General features: G+C 35.2%; 1 protein-coding gene across 1 annotated transcript in view; it reads right to left on the reverse strand.

The window, feature by feature from the left end:
* LOC141485860 (S phase cyclin A-associated protein in the endoplasmic reticulum-like) overlaps positions 1–12,818 on the reverse strand; it is a 252,152-nt gene that overhangs the window by 152,698 nt on the left and 86,636 nt on the right. The gene's annotated exons all lie outside the window — the stretch shown is intronic.

The following is a 12,818-nucleotide window of genomic DNA, read 5'->3' on the forward strand; positions in this document are numbered from 1 at the left end:
GAAATTGAATTCTGCCATTTGATAGGAGATTATATTTTTGTTTATATATATATATATATATATATATATATATATATATATATATATATATATATATATATATATATATATATATATATATATATATATATTTATATATATATATATATATATATATATATATATATATATATTTATATATATATATATATATATATATATATATATATATATATATATATATATATACAGTGTGACCCATTTAAAATGGAACCACCCCTGTAGAATGTGCATTTTTCAATCAATCTCAATTTTTTTTCTATTGAAATATTAAACATGAAAAACTGTATCTTGACACTAACTTTCACAATTTTAGTTTCATTTCCAAGGCACTCTATGGTTTTTTTTGTTTGTCAAAAACGGCAAAAGTTTATTAGGCAATTTTTGTTTTCAAATTTGACTACACCACTGGATTCGTAGTCGTTATAAATCAAAACTGTCAAATTTTCATTAAAAAATATTTGTTAACAACGAAGTTACAACAACTTCAATTTTGGAAACAAAGTATTTGTTTGTAATTTTTATTCAGATTATAGACATATTTGAGATCTGACAACACTGTCATCATCAAGTAGAACACCAGTGAATTTGTACAGTGAAAATCCGAAGTCAACAGCTCAATGCGTTCTACAGTTATAACTCCTGAAAATATGGTAATGTGAGAGATTTGTGGTGCAAGCGTTTTGTAATAAAAATCTGACTACGCCACTGGATTTGTGGATAATATTCCCTTAAAATCATTCATTTGAGTGTAGGTTACGAGAAGTGTATTCTAGAATAACAGAAAATTAAAAATTCATTTTCAAGTTATGCAGTACTTAGTACATTCTTCCGCATAGCCGCTAAAATCAAATTGATTTAAAGCATGGAAATCATTTATTCAATAATAAAACAGAGAGCAGGACAAAAATTGTTCCCTGTAAATTCTTCATAACTCAGCTAAAACAATCTTTCAGAGGAGATATCAATAATTTGAGGAAGCTGAACTCATTATGCAAAGGTTTTATAATAAATCAACAGTAGGCTGTGATTTTGACAGTTAATCATAAATAAAATAATAGTTGTTAGTTACGTGCATTTAATAATGGCTTTGCAATTATCATTAGAAGAAAGAATTGAAATTGTGAGAATTTCTGGGGACAATTATCATAGTGAAAGAGAAGCAGCTAGGATATTTAATCACAGACATCCAAATCGACTTCCCATTGACAGAAGCACCGTCAGTAAAATTAACAAAACATTTAAAGAAACCGGTGCAGTCAGCAAACATATTTTAAAAAATAATCACCGAAGAAGAAATTTAAACGAAGGTGCTGTTTTAGATTATTTTAGAAACCACCCAAACAGAAGTTTACGAGTCGCCAGTTTGGATTTAAACTTACCGAGAGAGACTATTCGACGATGTCTTAAACAAAACAAAATGAGAGCATTCAAACCTAAATTTCTTCACTCTTTAAAGGCAGGTGATGAAGTGAAACGTATGGAATTTTTTTTGTGGGCACAAGGCGAGTACCTGAATACAAGAAATTTTTTAAACTGCATAATGTTTAGTGATGAAGCTTCTTTCAGCACCAATGGGGTAGTTTCATCGTAAAATGCTCGGTATTGGGCTACGGAAAATCCGCACTGGATCATAAATTGTAAAAGTCAATATTCCGAAAAAGTTAACGTTTGGTGTGGTATAGTACAAAATAGAATAATAGGTCCATATTTTTTTGATGGAAACATATACGGGCAAAATTTTTTGGAATTTCTAAATAACCAATTATCGGACGAAATAGATGAAATGCCTCTTGCGGAACAAGTAAATTTATATTTTCAGCTCGACGGCTGTTCCGTGCACAATTCGAGGATTGTTAAAGAGTGGCTAAATAACCAGTTTCCAAATCATTGGATAGGACGAGGTAGTGACTTAATTGAATGGCCACCTAGATCGCCTGATCTAACAATATTAGACTTTTTTCTGTGGGGTATTCTGACACAAAAAGTATACAGAACAAGACCAACGAATCGAGCTGAACTCATGCAAAGGATACGACAAGCTTGTGCCGAAATTACAGTTCAACAAATAAGAAATAGTGTAAACAATATTCGGAAGAGATACGATAAATGTATTGAACTTAATGGAGGTTTGGTAGAAGCCACAAAAATTTGAATGTTTAGTTTTAAATCAATGTTTATTTTAGTATCAGTTTTTTCTTAATGGCAATTAATTGTTGAATAAATACTTTGAAACATGTTTGTATACATTTTGTTTTCATCAGCTATAGAAGAAGGTAGAGTAAGTTCAGAATCTCATAAAATGTGATTTTCCAGGTGCGCTGTTACAAAAGTACTATTATTTATTATTGGGAAACTTCCAAAAAGCTTACAAGTATGACCATTAATACTTCAAGATTCTATCAAGATTTGGTAAAAGCGCAATTGGGAGATCCCATGACATGAGATTCTGAACTTGGTCTACTACTGCGTAACTTGAAAATGAACTTTTAATTTTCTGTTATTCAATTATTCAATTTTTATTTTAATTTTCACTTCTCGTAACCTACACTCAAATGAATGATTTTAGGGGAATATCATCCACAAATCCAGTGGCGTAGTCAGATTTTTATTACAAAACGCTTGCACCACAAATCTCTCACATTACCATATTTTCAGGAGTTATAACTGTAGAACGCATTGAGCTGTTGACTTCGGATTTTCACTGTACAAATTCACTGATGTTCTACTTGGTGATGACAGTGTTGTCAGATCTCAAATATGTCTATAATCTGAATAAAAATTACAAACAAATACTTTGTTTCCAAAATTGAAGTTGTTGTAACTTCGTTGTTAATAAATATTTTTTAATGAAAATTTGACAGTTTTGATTTATAACGACTACGAATCCAGTGGTGTAGTCAAATTTGAAAACAAAAATTGCCTAATAAACTTTTGCCGTTTTTGACAAACAAAAAAAACCATAGAGTGCCTTGGAAATGAAAATAAAATTGTGAAAGTTAGTGTCAAAATACAGTTTTTCATGCTCAATATTTCAATAAAAAAAAATTGGGATTGATTGAAAAATGCATATTCTACAGGGGTGGTTCCATTTTAAATGGGTCACACTGTATATATATATATATATATATATATATATATATATATATATATATATATATATATATACAGTGTGACCCATTTATATAAATAATTTTTATATATATATATATATAAATAATATATATATATATATATATAATATATATATATAAATAATTTTTTTTTGTATTTTGTTCCTATCAATAAAATTTTTAAAAAATTGTTAGATACCGTATATCAAATACCGCTCGCTGCAAATCAATGGAAACCCACAGCGATTCGGAGAAAAGTATTGGGGTAATTTTAGACACAGATATGAGATTTAATAAACACATCTCTAAACTTATGATAAATGCCTCTTGCAGTTTGAAGTTTATCTATACCAATAGAAATATACTAACTAAAAAGAGCAAAATCACCTTATGCGAATACATACATAAGTGATATGACACCCAAGTTATATAGAATTTTCAAAGATTTAAATGTAAAAATTACTTTTAGAACCATATTCACCATTGATAAGTTATTTTCGAAACTTATAGATAAAACTCTTATTAACTTTCAAGCTCAATTAATCTATTCTATTCCGTGTTTAAATTGTAGTAGGGAATATATTGGTCAAACGTCAAGATTACTCAAAGACAGAATCAGCTCATGATTTCCAAACCAATAATAATTCTGGATTTTCATTAATATAATTTCATGATATTTTAAATAATTCCTTTTTTAACAAACTCCCAACCACCCTATGGCAGGGTTTTACTTTCATTTAATATAACACCTCCTCACCTGTTTTCTTCAAGACTAAAGTAGGATGTTGTCTCTCTCTTTGTTCGTCAACCACATTGCTTTTACTGGTAATAATACATAATTTTAAAACAAATAACGATTTTTAGTAAATTTTAATTCAATATTCTTCTTTGTATTCAGTGAGGAGTCAACCTCTTTTAATGTAGTGACTTGTTTTTTGTATTAACATGTTTCAATTGTTTAAATGTATCATTCTTTTCGAACGGCCAACATCACTAACAGTAAGTTTGAGACCTTTCATAATAATTTTTATATTGTATCACCACTATATAAATTTTGTAGCTTTTCCTTAAAGATGATAATAAATTTTATCGAAATATTGGAATAACTTGTGTTATAAGAGTACACTTCCGTTCTGCTGATCACCCAAAGATATTTTCCAAGTTTTGTATATATTCATATAAATATACAGGGCTATTCAAATTCATTTCTGTACATGGGGATCTCGTAAACGAAGAGATAGAGTGTCGGTTAAATTATGGCAAAGTTGCGTATTTTAGAGTCCTATTCAATGATGTAAAGAAATCAAATATAGCTCTTTTGGTTCGAAACGAACACTGTAATTATAATAAAAATTGAAATGAAGTAAGTAATTTATATACACAAAAAAATTAATTGTGCAATAAATGTTCGAATTGGAGTCTTCCATTTAATGACAAATAATGGGACAATAAGATGGTCTGCAAGATCACCAGATCTTATTATTTTGGACTATTTTCTATGGGGGACATTAAAACATAGGATTTACGCTGGCAGAGAGATAGAAAATGTGGAAGACTCGAGATTGAGGATTTTGAATGATTTCGCAACAATGCAGCAAATAAGTGTATTAAGGGCAATACATAATATGAAAAACCGAGTTTAAAAATGTCTCGAAATGAAAGAACTCCAATTCGAACATTTATTGCGCCAATAATTTTTTTGGGTACCTATATAAATTACTTCATTTCAATTTTAATTACAATTATAGTGTTCGTTTCGGATGTTATTATTGCTATCCCTTCTTTTTCTGCTTATTAAAACACATATAATACATTTTTGATGCAGATATGTTTCAAATAATCATGAAAGGTTTTCTTATTCGAAGTTCAATGTAGAAAACGCCCAGAGCAATGAAAAAAATATGAATAGGTACCTAAAAATTAAAAAACTCTCGAAAAACACTACGATACATAGGGAGACGTGAAAGTTGCTATTATGTTTTTATTTAACTCAGTCAACCAATTCCCAGGGCCGTAATTTAAAAGCGAATAATGCACACGATTATAATCGAATATTACCGAAACATCCCGAAATATAAAATTGAATTTAATTTCCAAATCCAAAAACCACAACCAAAAATACAGGTCCGTATCCAAAAATTCAAAGATGGGGGTGGCCCAAGTCAGATGACACCCTGTATAAAAGATTCATGGATATATTCTGAGAGCCCACATCAAGTGCCAATAGCAAAATGTGGACAGATATTCAATATGTCTGCGAACAAAGAAGATATAGGCAAAAAAATAATTTGGGATTTTTTTGTTTTTCCTGTATATCTCCAGAACCAAAAGAGCTATATTCGATTTCTTTACATCATGGAATGGGTCTCTAAAATACACAACTTTGCCACAATTTAACTGACACTCTATCTCTTATCGTTTATGATATCCGCATGTACAGAAACGAATTTGAATAGCTCTGTATATACAGATAAAAACTGTGTGCAATTTATTCATCAATCACTAGCCACCTATTTTGCTAAATATTGGGTTGCATTTTGATTCTGACAGTTTCAAAGTCATACAAAAACCTATTGCTTTTTACTTTTCATGAAACAGGTATTGAAGTAAGTGATATGATTGGTTTTTACGAACTGTCATTGGTTAGTGTTTTCATATGAAACATTTCATATTTCATTACAATATTTCATGTATTAAGTTGTCTAGTCTACTTAATAAAAAGAGATTTGAATGTTCATAATCCAAAGTAATTGTTTCGGATGGATGTCTTTCTTTCGGTTTGTATCTAACAGAAATGTATGTGCTTGACCTATAGATATTGTTGAAGAGTTTGTTTTTAAATTATTTTCTGGTGAAGAGTTTTTATTTAATTTTTCCATTCTTATATACTGATAGAGAGGTGGAAAAAAAAAGTTTTTTCCACAATCTAACCCACTTTAAATATTTCTATATAGAATTGAAATTTAATATTTTGATACTGTTTCAGCTAACTAGACTATAGCAAACATTCTTCATTTGACATCTTGGGTATTTTCTCAATGACCGGAACATCAACCTCCACTTAGACAAAAACTGTCACGGTATTTGCAGAGAGGGTATACATTGTCAGCGTGGCCCCCATAGCGACAACGTAACCCCTGGTCCCCGCATCACGGCACGCTTGGGAGATGACATGTGTATACACAGATCTAGAGGGCTACTTAGGCCACATAATGACACCCTTTCCAGGCTTTTCTGCGAAACTGTCAACCACTCTCGGTTACATCTTCATTATTTTTATTTATTTATCGTCTCATTGGGAAAAGAGACGACAGCTATTTTGGGAAACGGGAGTGGAAAATTGTGTTAGACCATTGTTTTTATTTAAAACTCGTAACACGGTAAATATTATTAGATTCCATTACTTTTCAGTTATAAAGAACAACTTACGTGACTTCAGCAGTTGGAACCATATATTTACTTGATCTTAAAATGTGACACATATAAACCAGAAACGATTCAAATAAATATAAATTATAAAAAAAAACACGTTTTTAAAGAACATCGAACTAAAAAGTTAAAAATTTTGACGCTATATACCGAATATTAACCCAAAATTCAAAATGTTTTTGTAATTTTCATATTCACGTCCGTTTTTCAAATAACGGTTCCGAATAAGAACCTTCAGAAATAATTAAGAAAATGTTTAAAATATGTTTTCCGTTAACCAGCCATCGCTGGAGGGTCTCGGACCTCTAAAACTTCGAGGTGAAGAAATACAAGTGTCGGGGGAGGTTAAATATTTGGGAGTAATCCTAGATTCCAAACTGACCTGGAACCAACACTTGGACAGGATAAAGAGGAAAGCGGAGGTGGCACTGATGCTCGCCAGACGCACCTATGGAAAAACATGGGGGCTAAAACCAGACATGGTATATTGGCTATACGATGTGTTTAACCACGATGGTGGTTAAACACATGATAACATACGCATCTCTGGTCTGGTGACCAAAGATGAAGCAAGCGACCGCCATCAACAAACTAAGTAAGGTGTAAAGACTTGCATGTTTGGGAATGATGGGAGGAATGAGAACTACCCCAACAGCTGCATTGGAGACATTCCTGAATCTACCTCCTTTACACTTTGTGATAATGGGGGAAGCCAGGATGGGCCAATTCAGACTGGAAAACTCACCGAACTACAAAAGAACGGAGCGAACAGAAATTTCGGAACAAGTGGAGGAGCACATTTTGAATATATGCACGGACCACATGACATCGAAGTACAACTTCAACACAAACTTCACGGCCAAAATCATAAGCCATGAAGAGTGGAAGACCATCAGTCATCCCGAAAACTTGTTTGGAAAAAACAGCTGGTATACAGATGGATCGAAGACCAAACATGGAACGGGAGCTGGAATATACCGAGCGGATAGAAATCTAAACTACAGCTATTCGCTAGGACTATACACATCCGTCTTTCAGGAGGAAGTGTATGCTATCTTGCAGTGTGCAAGGCTTATTAAATTGAGACCTCAAAGAAATGAGCGGATCAATATTTTCACAGATGGCAAGAGCGCACTAGGGGCTCTGACAAACCCGAAGGTGCCATCAAAACTAGTCTGGGAATGCCATGAAGAACTGAATGAACTTGCAAACAGGAACAAATTAACTTTGTACTGGGTGCCAGGGCATTCAGGAATCACAGGTAATGATAAAGCTGTTGAATGCGCTAGTCACGAATCATCAACTTCATATATAGGTCCTGAACCAGATCTGGGGGTACCAAAATCATTGGTACGAAACCAGATTAGGACATGCACCAATAAGAAGCACACAGAGTACTGGAAAAAAGTACCTGGCAACAAACACAGTAGAACCTTCATTAGGGAACCGTCCAAGAAAAGAACTGAAGAACTACTTCAATATAGTAGGGATCGGCTCAGAATAATTACAGGGTTACTAACCGGTCATTGTCCGCTTAGAGGACACCTGAATAAAATGAAGTTGTACAACGGAGACGTCAATTGCAGATTATGCAACGAAGGGATAGAAACAGCTATACACATCTTATGCGAATGTGAGGCACTGAATCACAGGAGGCAGGCTATATATGGACGTACAAAACTACGCCCAGAAGAATATGACGAACATCCAACACGGAACCTGTCCAAACTAGTACAGGGAACGAGACTGGTGAAACGGGTGTCATGAGAAGATAGGAAAATAAACGCAATAAGCCCAAGAGGCTGTAGTGTTTTCTGGAGACTTGGACTAAATGCACAAGTCAGACAGCTCCCAGGTACAAAAAAAAACAGCCATCGCACCCCTCCCAACGACAACCCCCAGAAGTCGGAATTTGGGCGAGCTAAGAACTAACGAGGTCTTACCTTTTAACGTGTGATTCCTAACACGTTAAAAGGTGAGTTAAAAGTCAAAATCAATGTATTCATAAGGAATATAAGTTTTCTCATTTTTATTCTTGAATCAAAATTAATTTATTATCTTCATAGCTTCTTATCTAGAACCATTGATTGAAAATCGGACTTGAATATGAAATTCAAATTTTGCGTTGAAATTTGGTATGTAGGATCAAAATCGAATTTTGAGCAACTTTTTCAAATAACTTATTTTGTTATCTCCAACGCAAAGCAAAATATCGCGATTCTGTCCTTTTTTAAAGACAGAACACAAGCACTACAGAAAAATCCTTGACGCGCTCTAAGAGCAGTGCCTGTATGAAAGTAGTGATTCACGTTGGATTTGAATCACTGGAGATTGAATTTATTCGGAAAAAAGTTTTCAGGAAGTTTATTCCACATACACGCAGTTCTCCAAATGAAAGAGTTCTCAAGCAGTGAAGTTCGAGGTTTACTGATTAGGCTGGGTTTGAGGCAGTCACTCTGACTAAGTTTTGCGAAAAATGCGGCCCATGAAGTTCCATGTCTGTGCCAAAAATTAAATATCTACTTTCAAAAATGACTTGAGAATGAATGGAAATTGATTCAACTTCAAAACATCTGACACAAATAGAGTTTGGCTCTATGGTAGAAGTTTTTGAGGTTATTATATACAGCCCTTTTTCATCTAATCTCACTAATATTGCCTTGTCAGAAACGGTAAGATCCACAAGTTCGGTTGAATTGGCCTAAAGTTTCCTATTTTAGGAAATTACAATAATATCTTTTCAGATCGAAAATATCAATATCATCATCAACTTGTTTTTTTTAATACGAACCTGTGTTGTAATACATAGCTGTGTCGTTTGTACAGGAGCAACTGTAACATTTTTTACATAGGGAAGAAAAACTTTTTCTTTGACCAGTCTATCTGGGGTTACTTTAGCATTTTCTCCCCTGAATCGTGAAGCCCGTTTGAGTTCTCCTTCGCTGTACCCATTCGCTTTTCTCATGTGATTGAGTTCTTCAGGAAGACTCTCAGGTTCACAAATACGTCGCGCTTTTTAAACCATCATTTCAATCACCCCTCTCCTTTGTTGTCGCTAGTGGTTAGTTTTTGTTCAGGTTCAGGTACCTGTCTGTGAGTGCTGGTTTCCTGTACACTCTGTGGACCACGTCTGTTCACGAGAACGTCCAAAAAGCCCCTTGGATTTCTCGTTCCATTGTGGATTGGATTTTTGGGAAGCACCAAACTCTTACGAAGGTTCGTAATAGATGAACACAATCTAGCAGACTACTATTATACCTAATCTTCATGCAGTCATGTTCACTGTGGTGAACGTTGAATCTGGTCATTATTACGCCTTGGTCTGAGAAGAAACGGGCTGACGATAGTCGTGACGATGTTTTGAACTTATTGGAGCCTCTGAAGAGACCCTGCCTTTTGTTTTATGAGAGAGAGGACATTGGCAGATCAAGATCTTCAAATGTTGTGGTGCTGCTCGTTTTTCCGGGTTTTTCTGCAGCTAAAAAAGCAAATGCCCACTGGAATCAATGAAGTCGCCCCGGAGCGCCAATTATTTTTTTTTGTTGTTTTATGATTTCATGATTTGTATTTTGGAAGTGTTATTACACCCCTATTCATTTATCAAGAAATTCTTTTAGTAGCTCTTCACTATCTTGCACATACCACGAATGTATCGTCAACATATGTCATCTAACAATATGGTTTCACTGGCGCTTGCTCCAAGGCCCGTTGTTTATGAAAAAGTTTGCCACTGCCCGACTTGATAGACTAACCGTTGCAGTACGATCCGTTTGTTTGTTAAATACACCATCTCACTGGAAATAAATTGATAATGAACAATGAGCGAAGAGGGCGGTTATATCTGGGAATAACTAGCCGTATCGTGTCCTTGATCGGAACCATCGTGTACAAGGAGACCCCGTCGACACTTACTAGTATTTCTCCACGACCTAACCTCATATTAATACTCTTTTCGATAAAGTGTCCCGAGTCCTTGATATACAGTGTGGTCCAACGAAAACTTAACACCTCGAGTTTCCGGCGTTAACATGAAAATGTGGAAAATCGCTCGAACCCGTCAATTTCTGATTCGAGGGGGAACAACTGTTCCACTGTTTTCATCCCCGTGACTTCAACCCCCTAACGGGGGTGAGCACAACCCCTTGATTTTGAATAGGGATGAGGGGTGTTGAGGTACCTCATTTTGAAGATCTTATCGTGTACTATCTGACCGTAAAATTTCGCTCCAAAATATCCATCGATAACGACATGACAGGTAAAAGAGTGGAAGAGTACGTACTTTTGTGATTACTTTATTAAATGTTCGAAATGGGCACCATCCACTTCCATGCAGTAATATAAGTTTTGCTGAAAACGTTCACGTACATTACTCAAGATGTCTGGTGTAATTTGACGGCATTCATTAATGATCCGAGTTCGCAAATCATCCAGTGACTCAGGCTGGGTAGCGTAAATCTTGGATTTCAGGTGACCCCATAGAAAAAAGTCCAGTGGAGCCAGATCCGGTGATCTGGGTGGCCACTCAATATGTCCCCTTCTTCCAATCCAGGCGTGAGGAAAATTGTCATCTAAAAACTGACGCACCGGTTGAACAAAGTGAGGTGGTGCGCCATCTTGTTGGAAAATGATCGTTTGATGGTCTTCTGCATTCTCCAATACTTGCACGAGGGCTGGATAAATAGCGTTCTCCAATAGATCGAGATAAAGTTGGCCTGTGAGATTACCGGGTAGAAAAAAAGGGCCGATTATGTGATTTCCATAAATACCCGCCCAAACATTTAATTTTTGGGGGCGCTGTGTATACACCTCACGAAATAATCGTGGATTTTCATCTGACCAATACCGACAGTTATGCCGGTTTACAATGCCGTTAAGGTAAAATGAACACTCGTCCGAAAAACAGATATCGAACATGTAGTTTTGATTGCAGTTAATTATTTCACTGATCACTTCACAGAACTGGAGTCGGCGATCGGGATCATCCTCATTCAGTTCCTGAACCAATCGTATCTTATACGGATGGAATTTATGTTGTTTCAGGATTCTCATGATTGTTGTGCGTGAAACACCAGATACCTCGGACAATTTCCTAGTACTAACGGTCGGATCCATTGCTATATGACCTAAGACAGCCACGTCCCTCGCTTCGTCTCTTTCATGCACCCTCTTTTTGTTTCCAACTGACCCAGTAGCGTCAAATTTGGCAACCAGTTGCACAACGTAAGCAGCGGATACATTTTTTCCAGGATGTCGTTCGTTAAATAAAGCAGCTGTTGTGCGCGCAGAGTCGTTATTTCGGAAAAATAATTTTATCATTTCCACCCTTTCTTCTACGGAATACACCATTTTAATTCCACTACAAATTTACAATCGCTTGTACACACTTGTACCGTTCTTAACAATTCACGATAGACTAAGGTACAAAAACAAGGTCCGTCTACTTTTTTGGACAAAAAATTAACCACTCAATACCTTTGAAATGCGTCGGATACGAATAATATTCTCGAGATAAATTCCATATTGCCTCTTTCACTATTTTCGCTGTTATTTCATTATCGATGGATATTTTGAAGTGAAATTTTACGGGCAGATAGTACACGATAAGATCTTCAAAATGAGGTATCTCAACACCCCTCATCCCTATTCAAAATCAAGGGGTTGTGCTCACCCCCGTTAGGGGGTTGAAGTCACGGGGATGAAAACAGCGGAAAAGTTGTTCCCCCTCGAATCAGCAATTGACGGGTTCGAGCGATTTTCCACATTTTCATGTTAACGCCGGAAAATCGAGGTGTTAAGTTTTCGTTGGACCACACTGTATGACTCGGTATTTCCTATGGAATTAACGATTAGTGTTAATTGGCACTTTCTTTTTATAGATTTTTGGTAAGCCATATAGACGTGGATTAGAGGTCAGAGAACCTACAGTATAGGGATATACCAGGATATACCGGATTCCTTGTTGCTGCTGGTCGGTCTATATTGGAACCACTAAAAGAAGTATAGATACCCGTTTCTATGAGCACAAGAGAAATTGTTAACTCGGACAAACCTACAAATTAGCTGTTTAAAAAGAAATCTGTTTTTCCGTTAATCAGCTGTCGCCCCCATACGAACAACAACTCTCAGAAGTTGAGAAACTTGTGCGAGTTAAGGACTAACGAGGTCTTACCTTTTAACGTGTGATTCCTAACACGGTGGCAGAATCATCCCAGCTTCACCCAGATGAATTCTCTCGAG

Source organism: Leptinotarsa decemlineata, unplaced genomic scaffold (genome assembly GCF_025532065.1).
Source record: "Leptinotarsa decemlineata unplaced genomic scaffold, Ldec_3_MD MMD2_tig00026340_RagTag_RagTag, whole genome shotgun sequence".
NCBI lineage: Eukaryota > Metazoa > Arthropoda > Insecta > Coleoptera > Chrysomelidae > Leptinotarsa > Leptinotarsa decemlineata.